This window comes from Pseudophryne corroboree, chromosome 4 (genome assembly GCF_028390025.1).
Source record: "Pseudophryne corroboree isolate aPseCor3 chromosome 4, aPseCor3.hap2, whole genome shotgun sequence".
In the NCBI taxonomy this organism is placed as follows: Eukaryota; Metazoa; Chordata; class Amphibia; order Anura; family Myobatrachidae; genus Pseudophryne; species Pseudophryne corroboree.
Window position 1 is genome coordinate 19,712,198 of NC_086447.1, and position 17,794 is coordinate 19,729,991.

Here is a 17,794-nt window from a genome sequence, read left to right on the forward strand (position 1 = left end):
CAGTGAGGTTTATGTTTCCTGGTGTCAACCTGCATTATTTCAGTGGACATTGTAATGAGGATGCATCTTGCTGCCTTTCCAATGAAGCAAGTTTTAATCAGTAATAGGTGAAAAACCATTCCTACAAAGGTGTTAATCAGAGACTTGGCTTTGTGGACACTTTTCAGAGAGCAAATGTGTTAGCATAAAAATAAAGCCATGAAATGGAGAGCTGATTAATCACTCAATTGGATTTCTCTGCCTGCATATTTTTTTTTCTCTGCAACCCCAATGCTAAATTGTGCTTCCTGTTTTTTATAAAATGACTTAATCAAATCTGACTCTGATTGCATCAGAGAAGGCCAGGTACCTTACACCATAAAAGGTGGTTTGAAATTTTGACTTGTCTACTTAAAGATCACCAAAATTTGATCACAAGGTCAATTACGTCCCCGGGTGGGATTGAACCACCAACCTTTCGGTTAACAGCCGAATGCACTAACCGATTGCGCCACAAAGACAGCTTGCAAAAGCATGTACTGACAAAGGCTAAAAAGCATTCGTCTAGAAAGTTTCCTAGAAAAAGGTTAAAAAGGCAATAATCTGGAGAGTTTTGCAAGATTTTTCTTCCATTGACCAACGAAGAAACACATTGGTACTTTCACATGATGAGTGAGTTCTTCAGGATCTCTGACACTTACATGAGCAGCAGAGTGGCGCAGCGGAAGCGTGCTGGGCCCATAACCCAGAGGTCGGTGGATCGAAACCATCCTTTGCTATGTGCACTTATTTTTTTGTTAATTAAATTCTTCCAAAACTGGAATTGATATTTTGACTCTTTTATTTTTACTTAAAGTACAATAACTTTTAACATTTTAATTTGTTTTAATAGTATATTGACAGCATTGTTTTCTTTCAGAAATCCACTTAATTTTCTTTACCCTATTACTGAAATGGTAATTGACAAAAACAAACTACATTGTCACCAGAAGAGCAATGCAAAATGTACAATTGATATTTCAAAATCATCTTTCCAGCTTGAATTTCAATGATGCATTGGGGCAACGATTTTGTGAGAAACATCTTCACCCTTAAAGAAAGATTTTCTTAACTTCTTACCTGTGTGCTGATTAGATATCACCTGGTTTTCACATTAAACAGATTCCCACTTGAGAAAGCAGCAAGGATGCAGTGAGGTTTATGTTTCCTGGTGTCAACCTGTATTATTTCAGTGGACATTGTAATGAGGATGCATCTTGCTGCCTTTCCAATGAAGCAAGTTTTAATCAGTAATAGGTGAAAAACCATTCCTACAAAGGTGTTAATCAGAGACTTGGCTTTGTGGACACTTTTCAGAGAGCAAATGTGTTAGCATAAAAATAAAGCCATAAAATGGAGAGCTGATTAATCACTCAATTGGATTTCTCTGCCTGCATATTTTTTTTTCTCTGCAACCCCAATGCTAAATTGTGCTTCCTGTTTTTTATAAAATGACTTAATCAAATCTGACTCTGATTGCATCAGAGAAGGCCAGGTACCTTACACCATAAAAGGTGGTTTGAAATTTTGACTTGTCTACTTAAAGATCACCAAAATTTGATCACAAGGTCAATTACGTCCCCGGGTGGGATTGAACCACCAACCTTTCGGTTAACAGACGAATGCGCTAACCGATTGCGCCACAGAGACAGCTTGCAAAAGCATGTACTGACAAAGGCTAAAAAGCATTCATCTAGAAAGTTTCCTAGAAAAAGGTTAAAAAGGCAATAATCTGGAGAGTTTTGCAAGATTTTTCTTCCATTGACCAACGAAGAAACACATTGGTACTTTCACATGATGAGTGAGTTCTTCAGGATCTCTGACACTTACATGAGCAGCAGAGTGGCGCAGCGGAAGCGTGCTGGGCCCATAACCCAGAGGTCGGTGGATCGAAACCATCCTTTGCTATGTGCACTTATTTTTTTGTTAATTAAATTCTTCCAAAACTGGAATTGATATTTTGACTCTTTTATTTTTACTTAAAGTACAATAACTTTTAACATTTTAATTTGTTTTAATAGTATATTGACAGCATTGTTTTCTTTCAGAAATCCACTTAATTTTCTTTACCCTATTACTGAAATGGTAATTGACAAAAACAAGCTACATTGTCACCAGAAGAGCAATGCAAAATGTACAATTGATATTTCAAAATCATCTTTCCAGCTTGAATTTCAATGATGCATTGGGGCAACGATTTTGTGAGAAACATCTTCACCCTTAAAGAAAGATTTTCTTAACTTCTTACCTGTGTGCTGATTAGATATCACCTGGTTTTCACATTAAACAGATTCCCACATGAGAAAGCAGCAAGGATGCAGTGAGGTTTATGTTTCCTGGTGTCAACCTGTATTATTTCAGTGGACATTGTAATGAGGATGCATCTTGCTGCCTTTCCAATGAAGCAAGTTTTAATCAGTAATAGGTGAAAAACCATTCCTACAAAGGTGTTAATCAGAGACTTGGCTTTGTGGACACTTTTCAGAGAGCAAATGTGTTAGCATAAAAATAAAGCCATAAAATGGAGAGCTGATTAATCACTCAATTGGATTTCTCTGCCTGCATATTTTTTTTTCTCTGCAACCCTAATGCTAAATTGTGCTTCCTGTTTTTTATAAAATGACTTAATCAAATCTGACTCTGATTGCATCAGAGAAGGCCAGGTACCTTACACCATAAAAGGTGGTTTGAAATTTTGACTTGTCTACTTAAAGATCAGCAAAATTTGATCACAAGGTCAATTACGTCCCCGGGTGGGATTGAACCACCAACCTTTCGGTTAACAGCCGAATGCGCTAACCGATTGCGCCACAGAGACAGCTTGCAAAAGCATGTACTGACAAAGGCTAAAAAGCATTCATCTAGAAAGTTTCCTAGAAAAAGGTTAAAAAGGCAATAATCTGGAGAGTTTTGCAAGATTTTTCTTCCATTGACCAACGAAGAAACACATTGGTACTTTCACATGATGAGTGAGTTCTTCAGGATCTCTGACACTTACATGAGCAGCAGAGTGGCGCAGCGGAAGCGTGCTGGGCCCATAACCCAGAGGTCGGTGGATCGAAACCATCCTTTGCTATGTGCACTTATTTTTTTGTTAATTAAATTCTTCCAAAACTGGAATTGATATTTTGACTCTTTTATTTTTACTTAAAGTACAATAACTTTTAACATTTTAATTTGTTTTAATAGTATATTGACAGCATTGTTTTCTTTCAGAAATCCACTTAATTTTCTTTACCCTATTACTGAAATGGTAATTGACAAAAACAAGCTACATTGTCACCAGAAGAGCAATGCAAAATGTACAATTGATATTTCAAAATCATCTTTCCAGCTTGAATTTCAATGATGCATTGGGGCAACGATTTTGTGAGAAACATCTTCACCCTTAAAGAAAGATTTTCTTAACTTCTTACCTGTGTGCTGATTAGATATCACCTGGTTTTCACATTAAACAGATTCCCACATGAGAAAGCAGCAAGGATGCAGTGAGGTTTATGTTTCCTGGTGTCAACCTGTATTATTTCAGTGGACATTGTAATGAGGATGCATCTTGCTGCCTTTCCAATGAAGCAAGTTTTAATCAGTAATAGGTGAAAAACCATTCCTACAAAGGTGTTAATCAGAGACTTGGCTTTGTGGACACTTTTCAGAGAGCAAATGTGTTAGCATAAAAATAAAGCCATAAAATGGAGAGCTGATTAATCACTCAATTGGATTTCTCTGCCTGCATATTTTTTTTTCTCTGCAACCCTAATGCTAAATTGTGCTTCCTGTTTTTTATAAAATGACTTAATCAAATCTGACTCTGATTGCATCAGAGAAGGCCAGGTACCTTACACCATAAAAGGTGGTTTGAAATTTTGACTTGTCTACTTAAAGATCAGCAAAATTTGATCACAAGGTCAATTACGTCCCCGGGTGGGATTGAACCACCAACCTTTCGGTTAACAGCCGAATGCGCTAACCGATTGCGCCACAGAGACAGCTTGCAAAAGCATGTACTGACAAAGGCTAAAAAGCATTCATCTAGAAAGTTTCCTAGAAAAAGGTTAAAAAGGCAATAATCTGGAGAGTTTTGCAAGATTTTTCTTCCATTGACCAACGAAGAAACACATTGGTACTTTCACATGATGAGTGAGTTCTTCAGGATCTCTGACACTTACATGAGCAGCAGAGTGGCGCAGCGGAAGCGTGCTGGGCCCATAACCCCGAGGTCGGTGGATCGAAACCATCCTTTGCTATGTGCACTTATTTTTTTGTTAATTAAATTCTTCCAAAACTGGAATTGATATTTTGACTCTTTTATTTTTACTTAAAGTACAATAACTTTTAACATTTTAATTTGTTTTAATAGTATATTGACAGCATTGTTTTCTTTCAGAAATCCACTTAATTTTCTTTACCCTATTACTGAAATGGTAATTGACAAAAACAAGCTACATTGTCACCAGAAGAGCAATGCAAAATGTACAATTGATATTTCAAAATCATCTTTCCAGCTTGAATTTCAATGATGCATTGGGGCAACGATTTTGTGAGAAACATCTTCACCCTTAAAGAAAGATTTTCTTAACTTCTTACCTGTGTGCTGATTAGATATCACCTGGTTTTCACATTAAACAGATTCCCACGTGAGAAAGCAGCAAGGATGCAGTGAGGTTTATGTTTCCTGGTGTCAACCTGTATTATTTCAGTGGACATTGTAATGAGGATGCATCTTGCTGCCTTTCCAATGAAGCAAGTTTTAATCAGTAATAGGTGAAAAACCATTCCTACAAAGGTGTTAATCAGAGACTTGGCTTTGTGGACACTTTTCAGAGAGCAAATGTGTTAGCATAAAAATAAAGCCATAAAATGGAGAGCTGATTAATCACTCAATTGGATTTCTCTGCCTGCATATTTTTTTTTCTCTGCAACCCCAATGCTAAATTGTGCTTCCTGTTTTTTATAAAATGACTTAATCAAATCTGACTCTGATTGCATCAGAGAAGGCCAGGTACCTTACACCATAAAAGGTGGTTTGAAATTTTGACTTGTCTACTTAAAGATCACCAAAATTTGATCACAAGGTCAATTACGTCCCCGGGTGGGATTGAACCACCAACCTTTCGGTTAACAGCCGAATGCGCTAACCGATTGCGCCACAGAGACAGCTTGCAAAAGCATGTACTGACAAAGGCTAAAAAGCATTCATCTAGAAAGTTTCCTAGAAAAAGGTTAAAAAGGCAATAATCTGGAGAGTTTTGCAAGATTTTTCTTCCATTGACCAACGAAGAAACACATTGGTACTTTCACATGATGAGTGAGTTCTTCAGGATCTCTGACACTTACATGAGCAGCAGAGTGGCGCAGCGCAAGCGTGCTGGGCCCATAACCCAGAGGTCGGTGGATCGAAACCATCCTTTGCTATGTGCACTTATTTTTTTGTTAATTAAATTCTTCCAAAACTGGAATTGATATTTTGACTCTTTTATTTTTACTTAAAGTACAATAACTTTTAACATTTTAATTTGTTTTAATAGTATATTGACAGCATTGTTTTCTTTCAGAAATCCACTTAATTTTCTTTACCCTATTACTGAAATGGTAATTGACAAAAACAAGCTACATTGTCACCAGAAGAGCAATGCAAAATGTACAATTGATATTTCAAAATCATCTTTCCAGCTTGAATTTCAATGATGCATTGGGGCAACGATTTTGTGAGAAACATCTTCACCCTTAAAGAAAGATTTTCTTAACTTCTTACCTGTGTGCTGATTAGATATCACCTGGTTTTCACATTAAACAGATTCCCACTTGAGAAAGCAGCAAGGATGCAGTGAAGTTTATGTTTCCTGGTGTCAACCTGTATTATTTCAGTGGACATTGTAATGAGGATGCATCTTGCTGCCTTTCCAATGAAGCAAGTTTTAATCAGTAATAGGTGAAAAACCATTCCTACAAAGGTGTTAATCAGAGACTTGGCTTTGTGGACACTTTTCAGAGAGCAAATGTGTTAGCATAAAAATAAATCCATAAAATGGAGAGCTGATTAATCACTCAATTGGATTTCTCTGCCTGCATATTTTTTTTTCTCTGCAACCCCAATGCTAAATTGTGCTTCCTGTTTTTTATAAAATGACTTAATCAAATCTGACTCTGATTGCATCAGAGAAGGCCAGGTACCTTACACCATAAAAGGTGGTTTAAAATTTTGACTTGTCTACTTAAAGATCACCAAAATTTGATCACAAGGTCAATTACGTCCCCGGGTGGGATTGAACCACCAACCTTTCGGTTAACAGCCGAATGCGCTAACCGATTGCGCCACAGAGACAGCTTGCAAAAGCATGTACTGACAAAGGCTAAAAAGCATTCATCTAGAAAGTTTCCTAGAAAAAGGTTAAAAAGGCAATAATCTGGAGAGTTTTGCAAGATTTTTCTTCCATTGACCAACGAAGAAACACATTGGTACTTTCACATGATGAGTGAGTTCTTCAGGATCTCTGACACTAACATGAGCAGCAGAGTGGCGCAGCGGAAGCGTGCTGGGCCCATAACCCAGAGGTCGGTGGATCGAAACCATCCTTTGCTATGTGCACTTATTTTTTTGTTAATTAAATTCTTCCAAAACTGGAATTGATATTTTGACTCTTTTATTTTTACTTAAAGTACAATAACTTTTAACATTTTAATTTGTTTTAATAGTATATTGAAAGCATTGTTTTCTTTCAGAAATCCACTTAATTTTCTTTACCCTATTACTGAAATGGTAATTGACAAAAACAAGCTACATTGTCACCAGAAGAGCAATGCAAAATGTACAATTGATATTTCAAAATCATCTTTCCAGCTTGAATTTCAATGATGCATTGGGGCAACGATTTTGTGAGAAACATCTTCACCCTTAAAGAAAGATTTTCTTAACTTCTTACCTGTGTGCTGATTAGATATCACCTGGTTTTCACATTAAACAGATTCCCACATGAGAAAGCAGCAAGGATGCAGTGAGGTTTATGTTTCCTGGTGTCAACCTGTATTATTTCAGTGGACATTGTAATGAGGATGCATCTTGCTGCCTTTCCAATGAAGCAAGTTTTAATCAGTAATAGGTGAAAAACCATTCCTACAAAGGTGTTAATCAGAGACTTGGCTTTGTGGACACTTTTCAGAGAGCAAATGTGTTAGCATAAAAATAAAGCCATAAAATGGAGAGCTGATTAATCACTCAATTGGATTTCTCTGCCTGCATATTTTTTTTTCTCTGCAACCCCAATGCTAAATTGTGCTTCCTGTTTTTTATAAAATGACTTAATCAAATCTGACTCTGATTGCATCAGAGAAGGCCAGGTACCTTACACCATAAAAGGTGGTTTGAAATTTTGACTTGTCTACTTAAAGATCAGCAAAATTTGATCACAAGGTCAATTACGTCCCCGGGTGGGATTGAACCACCAACCTTTCGATTAACAGCCGAATGCGCTAACCGATTGCGCCACAGAGACAGCTTGCAAAAGCATGTACTGACAAAGGCTAAAAAGCATTCATCTAGAAAGTTTCCTAGAAAAAGGTTAAAAAGGCAATAATCTGGAGAGTTTTGCAAGATTTTTCTTCCATTGACCAACGAAGAAACACATTGGTACTTTCACATGATGAGTGAGTTCTTCAGGATCTCTGACACTTACATGAGCAGCAGAGTGGCGCAGCGGAAGCGTGCTGGGCCCATAACCCAGAGGTCGGTGGATCGAAACCATCCTTTGCTATGTGCACTTATTTTTTTGTTAATTAAATTCTTCCAAAACTGGAATTGATATTTTGACTCTTTTATTTTTACTTAAAGTACAATAACTTTTAACATTTTAATTTGTTTTAATAGTATATTGACAGCATTGTTTTCTTTCAGAAATCCACTTAATTTTCTTTACCCTATTACTGAAATGGTAATTGACAAAAACAAGCTACATTGTCACCAGAAGAGCAATGCAAAATGTACAATTGATATTTCAAAATCATCTTTTCAGCTTGAATTTCAATGATGCATTGGGGCAACGATTTTGTGAGAAACATCTTCACCCTTAAAGAAAGATTTTCTTAACTTCTTACCTGTGTGCTGATTAGATATCACCTGGTTTTCACATTAAACAGATTCCCACTTGAGAAAGCAGCAAGGATGCAGTGAGGTTTATGTTTCCTGGTGTCAACCTGTATTATTTCAGTGGACATTGTAATGAGGATGCATCTTGCTGCCTTTCCAATGAAGCAAGTTTTAATCAGTAATAGGTGAAAAACCATTCCTACAAAGGTGTTAATCAGAGACTTGGCTTTGTGGACACTTTTCAGAGAGCAAATGTGTTAGCATAAAAATAAAGCCATAAAATGGAGAGCTGATTAATCACTCAATTGGATTTCTCTGCCTGCATATTTTTTTTTCTCTGCAACCCCAATGCTAAATTGTGCTTCCTGTTTTTTATAAAATGACTTAATCAAATCTGACTCTGATTGCATCAGAGAAGGCCAGGTACCTTATACCATAAAAGGTGGTTTGAAATTTTGACTTGTCTACTTAAAGATCACCAAAATTTGATCTCAAGGTCAATTACGTCCCCGGGTGGGATTGAACCACCAACCTTTCAGTTAACAGCCGAATGCGCTAACCGATTGCGCCACAGAGACAGCTTGCAAAAGCATGTACTGACAAAGGCTAAAAAGCATTCATCTAGAAAGTTTCCTAGAAAAAGGTTAAAAAGGCAATAATCTGGAGAGTTTTGCAAGATTTTTCTTCCATTGACCAACGAAGAAACACATTGGTACTTTCACATGATGAGTGAGTTCTTCAGGATCTCTGACACTTACATGAGCAGCAGAGTGGCGCAGCGGAAGCGTGCTGGGCCCATAACCCAGAGGTCGGTGGATCGAAACCATCCTTTGCTATGTGCACTTATTTTTTTGTTAATTAAATTCTTCCAAAACTGGAATTGATATTTTGACTCTTTTATTTTTACTTAAAGTACAATAACTTTTAACATTTTAATTTGTTTTAATAGTATATTGACAGCATTGTTTTCTTTCAGAAATCCACTTAATTTTCTTTACCCTATTACTGAAATGGTAATTGACAAAAACAAGCTACATTGTCACCAGAAGAGCAATGCAAAATGTACAATTGATATTTCAAAATCATCTTTCCAGCTTGAATTTCAATGATGCATTGGGGCAACGATTTTGTGAGAAACATCTTCACCTTTAAAGAAAGATTTTCTTAACTTCTTACCTGTGTGCTGATTAGATATCACCTGGTTTTCACATTAAACAGATTCCCACTTGAGAAAGCAGCAAGGATGCAGTGAGGTTTATGTTTCCTGGTGTCAACCTGTATTATTTCAGTGGACATTGTAATGAGGATGCATCTTGCTGCCTTTCCAATGAAGCAAGTTTTAATCAGTAATAGGTGAAAAACCATTCCTACAAAGGTGTTAATCAGAGACTTGGCTTTGTGGACACTTTTCAGAGAGCAAATGTGTTAGCATAAAAATAAAGCCATAAAATGGAGAGCTGATTAATCACTCAATTGGATTTCTCTGCCTGCATAATTTTTTTTCTCTGCAACCCCAATGCTAAATTGTGCTTCCTGTTTTTTATAAAATGACTTAATCAAATCTGACTCTGATTGCATCAGAGAAGGCCAGGTACCCTACACTATAAGAGGTGGTTTAAAATTTTGACTTGTCTACTTAAAGATCAGCAAAATTTGATCACAAGGTCAATTACGTCCCTGGGTGGTATTGAACCACCAGCCTTTCGGTTAACAGCCGCATGCGCTAACCGATTGCACCACAGAGACAACTTGCAAAAGCATGTACTAACAAAGGCTAAAAAGCATTCATCTAGAAAGTTTCCTAGAAAAAGGTTAAAAAGGCAATACTCTGGAGAGTTTTGCAAGATTTTTCTTACATTGACCAACGAAGAAACACATTGGTACTTTCACATGATGAGTGAGTACTTCAGGATCTCTGACACTTACATGAGCAGCAGAGTGGTGCAGCGGAAGCGTGCTGGGCCCATAACCCAGAGGTCGGTGGATCGAAACCATCCTTTGCTATGTGCACTTATTTTTTTGTTAATTAAATTCTTCCAAAACTGGAATTGATGTTTTGACTCTTTTATTTTTACTTAAAGTACAATAACTTTTAACATTTTAATTTGTTTTAATAGTATATTGACAGCATTGTTTTCTTTCAGAAATCCACTTAATTTTCTTTACCCTATTACTGAAATGGTAATTGACAAAAACAAGCTACATTGTCACCAGAAGAGCAATGCAAAATGTACAATTGATATTTCAAAATCATCTTTCCAGCTTGAATTTCAATGATGCATTGGGGCAACGATTTTGTGAGAAACATCTTCACCCTTAAAGAAAGATTTTCTTAACTTCTTACCTGTGTGCTGATTAGATATCACCTGGTTTTCACATTAAACAGATTCCCACATGAGAAAGCAGCAAGGATGCAGTGAGGTTTATGTTTCCTGGTGTCAACCTGTATTATTTCAGTGTACATTGTAATGAGGATGCATCTTGCTGCCTTTCCAATGAAGCAAGTTTTAATCAGTAATAGGTGAAAAACCATTCCTACAAAGGTGTTAATCAGAGACTTGGCTTTGTGGACACTTTTCAGAGAGCAAATGTGTTAGCATAAAAATAAAGCCATAAAATGGAGAGCTGATTAATCACTCAATTGGATTTCTCTGCCTGCATATTTTTTTTTCTCTGCAACCCCAATGCTAAATTGTGCTTCCTGTTTTTTATAAAATGACTTAATCAAATCTGACTCTGATTGCATCAGAGAAGGCCAGGTACCTTACACCATAAAAGGTGGTTTGAAATTTTGACTTGTCTACTTAAAGATCAGCAAAATTTGATCACAAGGTCAATTACGTCCCCGGGTGGGATTGAACCACCAACCTTTCGGTTAACAGCCGAATGCGCTAACCGATTGCGCCACAGAGACAGCTTGCAAAAGCATGTACTGACAAAGGCTAAAAAGCATTCATCTAGAAAGTTTCCTAGAAAAAGGTTAAAAAGGCAATAATCTGGAGAGTTTTGCAAGATTTTTCTTCCATTGACCAACGAAGAAACACATTGGTACTTTCACATGATGAGTGAGTTCTTCAGGATCTCTGACACTTACATGAGCAGCAGAGTGGCGCAGCGGAAGCGTGCTGGGCCCACAACCCAGAGGTCGGTGGATCGAAACCATCCTTTGCTATGTGCACTTATTTTTTTGTTAATTAAATTCTTCCAAAACTGGAATTGATATTTTGACTCTTTTATTTTTACTTAAAGTACAATAACTTTTAACATTTTAATTTGTTTTAATAGTATATTGACAGCATTGTTTTCTTTCAGAAATCCACTTAATTTTCTTTACCCTATTACTGAAATGGTAATTGACAAAAACAAGCTACATTGTCACCAGAAGAGCAATGCAAAATGTACAATTGATATTTCAAAATCATCTTTCCAGCTTGAATTTCAATGATGCATTGGGGCAACGATTTTGTGAGAAACATCTTCACCCTTAAAGAAAGATTTTCTTAACTTCTTACCTGTGTGCTGATTAGATATCACCTGGTTTTCACATTAAACAGATTCCCACTTGAGAAAGCAGCAAGGATGCAGTGAGGTTTATGTTTCCTGGTGTCAACCTGTATTATTTCAGTGGACATTGTAATGAGGATGCATCTTGCTGCCTTTCCAATGAAGCAAGTTTTAATCAGTAATAGGTGAAAAACCATTCCTACAAAGGTGTTAATCAGAGACTTGGCTTTGTGGACACTTTTCAGAGAGCAAATGTGTTAGCATAAAAATAAAGCCATAAAATGGAGAGCTGATTAATCACTCAATTGGATTTCTCTGCCTGCATATTTTTTTTTCTCTGCAACCCCAATGCTAAATTGTGCTTCCTGTTTTTTATAAAATGACTTAATCAAATCTGACTCTGATTGCATCAGAGAAGGCCAGGTACCTTACACCATAAAAGGTGGTTTGAAATTTTGACTTGTCTACTTAAAGATCACCAAAATTTGATCACAAGGTCAATTACGTCCCCGGGTGGGATTGAACCACCAACCTTTCGGTTAACAGCCGAATGCGCTAACCGATTGCGCCACAGAGACAGCTTGCAAAAGCATGTACTGACAAAGGCTAAAAAGCATTCATCTAGAAAGTTTCCTAGAAAAAGGTTAAAAAGGCAATAATCTGGAGAGTTTTGCAAGATTTTTCTTCCATTGACCAACGAAGAAACACATTGGTACTTTCACATGATGAGTGAGTTCTTCAGGATCTCTGACACTTACATGAGCAGCAGAGTGGCGCAGCGGAAGCGTGCTGGGCCCATAACCCAGAGGTCGGTGGATCGAAACCATCCTTTGCTATGTGCACTTATTTTTTTGTTAATTAAATTCTTCCAAAACTGGAATTGATATTTTGACTCTTTTATTTTTACTTAAAGAACAATAACTTTTAACATTTTAATTTGTTTTAATAGTATATTGACAGCATTGCTTTCTTTCAGAAATCCACTTAATTTTCTTTACCCTATTACTGAAATGGTAATTGACAAAAACAAGCTACATTGTCACCAGAAGAGCAATGCAAAATGTACAATTGATATTTCAAAATCATCTTTCCAGCTTGAATTTCAATGATGCATTGGGGCAACGATTTTGTGAGAAACATCTTCACCTTTAAAGAAAGATTTTCTTAACTTCTTACCTGTGTGCTGATTAGATATCACCTGGTTTTCACATTAAACAGATTCCCACTTGAGAAAGCAGCAAGGATGCAGTGAGGTTTATGTTTCCTGGTGTCAACCTGTATTATTTCAGTGGACATTGTAATGAGGATGCATCTTGCTGCCTTTCCAATGAAGCAAGTTTTAATCAGTAATAGGTGAAAAACCATTCCTACAAAGGTGTTAATCAGAGACTTGGCTTTGTGGACACTTTTCAGAGAGCAAATGTGTTAGCATAAAAATAAAGCCATAAAATGGAGAGCTGATTAATCACTCAATTGGATTTCTCTGCCTGCATAATTTTTTTTCTCTGCAACCCCATGCTAAATTGTGCTTCCTGTTTTTTATAAAATGACTTAATCAAATCTGACTCTGATTGCATCAGAGAAGGCCAGGTACCCTACACTATAAGAGGTGGTTTAAAATTTTGACTTGTCTACTTAAAGATCAGCAAAATTTGATCACAAGGTCAATTACGTCCCTGGGTGGTATTGAACCACCAGCCTTTCGGTTAACAGCCGCATGCGCTAACCGATTGCACCACAGAGACAACTTGCAAAAGCATGTACTAACAAAGGCTAAAAAGCATTCATCTAGAAAGTTTCCTAGAAAAAGGTTAAAAAGGCAGTAATCTGGAGAGTTTTGCAAGATTTTTCTTACATTGACCAACGAAGAAACACATTGGTACTTTCACATGATGAGTGAGTACTTCAGGATCTCTGACACTTACATGAGCAGCAGAGTGGTGCAGCGGAAGCGTGCTGGGCCCATAACCCAGAGGTCGGTGGATCGAAACCATCCTCTGCTATGTGCACTTATTTTTTTGTTAATTAAATTCTTCCAAAACTGGAATTGATATTTTGACTCTTTTATTTTTACTTAAAGTACAATAACTTTTAACATTTTAATTTGTTTTAATAGTATATTGACAGCATTGTTTTCTTTCAGAAATCCACTTAATTTTCTTTACCCTATTACTGAAATGGTAATTGACAAAAACAAGCTACATTGTCACCAGAAGAGCAATGCAAAATGTACAATTGATATTTCAAAATCATCTTTCCAGCTTGAATTTCAATGATGCATTGGGGCAACGATTTTGTGAGAAACATCTTCACCCTTAAAGAAAGATTTTCTTAACTTCTTACCTGTGTGCTGATTAGATATCACCTGGTTTTCACATAAAACAGATTCCCACTTGAGAAAGCAGCAAGGATGCAGTGAGGTTTATGTTTCCTGGTGTCAACCTGTATTATTTCAGTGGACATTGTAATGAGGATGCATCTTGCTGCCTTTCCAATGAAGCAAGTTTTAATCAGTAATAGGTGAAAAACCATTCCTTCAAAGGTGTTAATCAGAGACTTGGCTTTGTGGACACTTTTCAGAGAGCAAATGTGTTAGCATAAAAATAAAGCCATAAAATGGAGAGCTGATTAATCACTCAATTGGATTTCTCTGCCTGCATAATTTTTTTTCTCTGCAACCCCATGCTAAATTGTGCTTCCTGTTTTTTATAAAATGACTTAATCAAATCTGACTGCATCAGAGAAGGCCTGGTACCCTACACTATAAGAGGTGGTTTGAAATTTTGACTTGTCTACTTAAAGATCAGCAAAATTTGATCACAAGGTCAATTACGTCCCTGGGTGGTATTGAACCACCAGCCTTTCGGTTAACAGCCGAATGCGCTAACCGATTGCGCCACAAAGACAGCTTGTAAAAGCATGTACTGACAAAGGCTAAAAAGCATTCATCTAGAAAGTTTCCTAGAAAAAGGTTAAAAAGGCAATAATCTGGAGAGTTTTGCAAGATTTTTCTTCCATTGACCAACGAAGAAACACATTGGTACTTTCACATGATGAGTGAGTTCTTCAGGATCTCTGACACTTACATGAGCAGCAGAGTGGTGCAGCGGAAGCGTGCTGGGCCCATAACCCAGAGGTCGGTGGATCGAAACCATCCTTTGCTATGTGCACTTATTTTTTTGTTAATTAAATTCTTCCAAAACTGGAATTGATATTTTGACTCTTTTATTTTTACTTAAAGTACAATAACTTTTAACATTTTAATTTGTTTTAATAGTATATTGACAGCATTGTTTTCTTTCAGAAATCCACTTAATTTTCTTTACCCTATTACTGAAATGGTAATTGACAAAAACAAGCTACATTGTCACCAGAAGAGCAATGCAAAATGTACAATTGATATTTCAAAATCATCTTTCCATCTTGAATTTCAATGATGCATTGGGGCAACGATTTTGTGAGAAACATCTTCACCCTTAAAGAAAGATTTTCTTAACTTCTTACCTGTGTGCTGATTAGATATCACCTGGTTTTCACATTAAACAGATTCCCACGTGAGAAAGAAGCAAGGATGCAGTGAGGTTTATGTTTCCTGGTGTCAACCTGTATTATTTCAGTGGACATTGTAATGAGGATGCATCTTGCTGCCTTTTCAATGAAGCAAGTTTTAATCAGTAATAGGTGAAAAACCATTCCTACAAAGGTGTTAATCAGAGACTTGGCTTTGTGGACACTTTTCAGAGAGCAAATGTGTTAGCATAAAAATAAAGCCATAAAATGGAGAGCTGATTAATCACTCAATTGGATTTCTCTGCCTGCATATTTTTTTTTCTCTGCAACCCCAATGCTAAATTGTGCTTCCTGTTTTTTATAAAATGACTTAATCAAATCTGACTCTGATTGCATCAGAGAAGGCCAGGTACCTTACACCATAAAAGGTGGTTTGAAATTTTGACTTGTCTACTTAAAGATCACCAAAATTTGATCACAAGGTCAATTACGTCCCCGGGTGGGATTGAACCACCAACCTTTCGGTTAACAGCCGAATGCGCTAACCGATTGCGCCACAGAGACAGCTTGCAAAAGCATGTACTGACAAAGGCTAAAAAGCATTCATCTAGAAAGTTTCCTAGAAAAAGGTTAAAAAGGCAATAATCTGGAGAGTTTTGCAAGATTTTTCTTCCATTGACCAACGAAGAAACACATTGGTACGTTCACATGATGAGTGAGTTCTTCAGGATCTCTGACACTTACATGAGCAGCAGAGTGGCGCAGTGGAAGCGTGCTGGGCCCATAACCCAGAGGTCGGTGGATCGAAACCATCCTTTGCTATGTTAATTAAATTCTTCCAAAACTGGAATTGATATTTTGACTCTTTTATTTTTACTTAAAGTACAATAACTTTTAACATTTTAATTTGTTTTAATAGTATATTGACAGCATTGTTTTCTTTCAGAAATCCACTTAATTTTCTTTACCCTATTACTGAAATGGTAATTGACAAAAACAAGCTACATTGTCACCAGAAGAGCAATGCAAAATGTACAATTGATATTTCAAAATCATCTTTCCATCTTGAATTTCAATGATGCATTGGGGCAACGATTTTGTGAGAAACATCTTCACCCTTAAAGAAAGATTTTCTTAACTTCTTACCTGTGTGCTGATTAGATATCACCTGGTTTTCACATTAAACAGATTCCCACTTGAGAAAGCAGCAAGGATGCAGTGAGGTTTATGTTTCCTGGTGTCAACCTGTATTATTTCAGTGGACATTGTAATGAGGATGCATCTTGCTGCCTTTCCAATGAAGCAAGTTTTAATCAGTAATAGGTGAAAAACCATTCCTACAAAGGTGTTAATCAGAGACTTGGCTTTGTGGACACTTTTCAGAGAGCAAATGTGTTAGCATAAAAATAAAGCCATAAAATGGAGAGCTGATTAATCACTCAATTGGATTTCTCTGCCTGCATATTTTTTTTTCTCTGCAACCCCAATGCTAAATTGTGCTTCCTGTTTTTTATAAAATGACTTAATCAAATCTGACTCTGATTGCATCAGAGAAGGCCAGGTACCTTACACCATAAAAGGTGGTTTGAAATTTTGACTTGTCTACTTAAAGATCACCAAAATTTGATCACAAGGTCAATTACGTCCCCGGGTGGGATTGAACCACCAACCTTTCGGTTAACAGACGAATGCGCTAACCGATTGCGCCACAGAGACAGCTTGCAAAAGCATGTACTGACAAAGGCTAAAAAGCATTCATCTAGAAAGTTTCCTAGAAAAAGGTTAAAAAGGCAATAATCTGGAGAGTTTTGCAAGATTTTTCTTCCATTGACCAACGAAGAAACACATTGGTACTTTCACATGATGAGTGAGTTCTTCAGGATCTCTGACACTTACATGAGCAGCAGAGTGGCGCAGCGGAAGCGTGCTGGGCCCATAACCCAGAGGTCGGTGGATCGAAACCATCCTTTGCTATGTGCACTTATTTTTTTGTTAATTAAATTCTTCCAAAACTGGAATTGATATTTTGACTCTTTTATTTTTACTTAAAGTACAATAACTTTTAACATTTTAATTTGTTTTAATAGTATATTGACAGCATTGTTTTCTTTCAGAAATCCACTTAATTTTCTTTACCCTATTACTGAAATGGTAATTGACAAAAACAAGCTACATTGTCACCAGAAGAGCAATGCAAAATGTACAATTGATATTTCAAAATCATCTTTCCAGCTTGAATTTCAATGATGCATTGGGGCAACGATTTTGTGAGAAACATCTTCACCCTTAAAGAAAGATTTTCTTAACTTCTTACCTGTGTGCTGATTAGATATCACCTGGTTTTCACATTAAACAGATTCCCACATGAGAAAGCAGCAAGGATGCAGTGAGGTTTATGTTTCCTGGTGTCAACCTGTATTATTTCAGTGGACATTGTAATGAGGATGCATCTTGCTGCCTTTCCAATGAAGCAAGTTTTAATCAGTAATAGGTGAAAAACCATTCCTACAAAGGTGTTAATCAGAGACTTGGCTTTGTGGACACTTTTCAGAGAGCAAATGTGTTAGCATAAAAATAAAGCCATAAAATGGAGAGCTGATTAATCACTCAATTGGATTTCTCTGCCTGCATATTTTTTTTTCTCTGCAACCCTAATGCTAAATTGTGCTTCCTGTTTTTTAT

General features: G+C 36.8%; 12 non-coding genes across 12 annotated transcripts; 2 read left to right on the forward strand and 10 right to left on the reverse strand.

The window, feature by feature from the left end:
* Positions 1-2,762: 2,762 nt before the first annotated feature.
* On the reverse strand, positions 2,763-2,836 carry TRNAN-GUU (transfer RNA asparagine (anticodon GUU)). The gene has a single exon. It is a non-coding gene; the product is annotated as a tRNA-Asn (tRNA).
* Positions 2,837-3,930: 1,094 nt separating this feature from the next.
* TRNAN-GUU (transfer RNA asparagine (anticodon GUU)) lies at positions 3,931-4,004 on the reverse strand. The gene has a single exon. It is a non-coding gene; the product is annotated as a tRNA-Asn (tRNA).
* Positions 4,005-5,098: 1,094 nt separating this feature from the next.
* TRNAN-GUU (transfer RNA asparagine (anticodon GUU)) lies at positions 5,099-5,172 on the reverse strand. Its single transcript has one exon. It is a non-coding gene; the product is annotated as a tRNA-Asn (tRNA).
* Positions 5,173-6,266: 1,094 nt separating this feature from the next.
* TRNAN-GUU (transfer RNA asparagine (anticodon GUU)) lies at positions 6,267-6,340 on the reverse strand. The gene has a single exon. It is a non-coding gene; the product is annotated as a tRNA-Asn (tRNA).
* A 1,094-nt stretch (positions 6,341-7,434) lies between these two features.
* Positions 7,435-7,508, reverse strand: TRNAN-GUU (transfer RNA asparagine (anticodon GUU)). Its single transcript has one exon. It is a non-coding gene; the product is annotated as a tRNA-Asn (tRNA).
* Positions 7,509-8,602: 1,094 nt separating this feature from the next.
* Positions 8,603-8,676, reverse strand: TRNAN-GUU (transfer RNA asparagine (anticodon GUU)). The gene has a single exon. It is a non-coding gene; the product is annotated as a tRNA-Asn (tRNA).
* Positions 8,677-10,938: 2,262 nt separating this feature from the next.
* On the reverse strand, positions 10,939-11,012 carry TRNAN-GUU (transfer RNA asparagine (anticodon GUU)). Its single transcript has one exon. It is a non-coding gene; the product is annotated as a tRNA-Asn (tRNA).
* Positions 11,013-11,198: 186 nt separating this feature from the next.
* TRNAV-CAC (transfer RNA valine (anticodon CAC)) lies at positions 11,199-11,270 on the forward strand. The gene has a single exon. It is a non-coding gene; the product is annotated as a tRNA-Val (tRNA).
* An 836-nt stretch (positions 11,271-12,106) lies between these two features.
* Positions 12,107-12,180, reverse strand: TRNAN-GUU (transfer RNA asparagine (anticodon GUU)). Its single transcript has one exon. It is a non-coding gene; the product is annotated as a tRNA-Asn (tRNA).
* A 2,254-nt stretch (positions 12,181-14,434) lies between these two features.
* Positions 14,435-14,508, reverse strand: TRNAN-GUU (transfer RNA asparagine (anticodon GUU)). The gene has a single exon. It is a non-coding gene; the product is annotated as a tRNA-Asn (tRNA).
* Positions 14,509-15,602: 1,094 nt separating this feature from the next.
* On the reverse strand, positions 15,603-15,676 carry TRNAN-GUU (transfer RNA asparagine (anticodon GUU)). Its single transcript has one exon. It is a non-coding gene; the product is annotated as a tRNA-Asn (tRNA).
* A 186-nt stretch (positions 15,677-15,862) lies between these two features.
* TRNAM-CAU (transfer RNA methionine (anticodon CAU)) lies at positions 15,863-15,934 on the forward strand. Its single transcript has one exon. It is a non-coding gene; the product is annotated as a tRNA-Met (tRNA).
* The last annotated feature ends 1,860 nt before the right edge of the window (positions 15,935-17,794 follow it).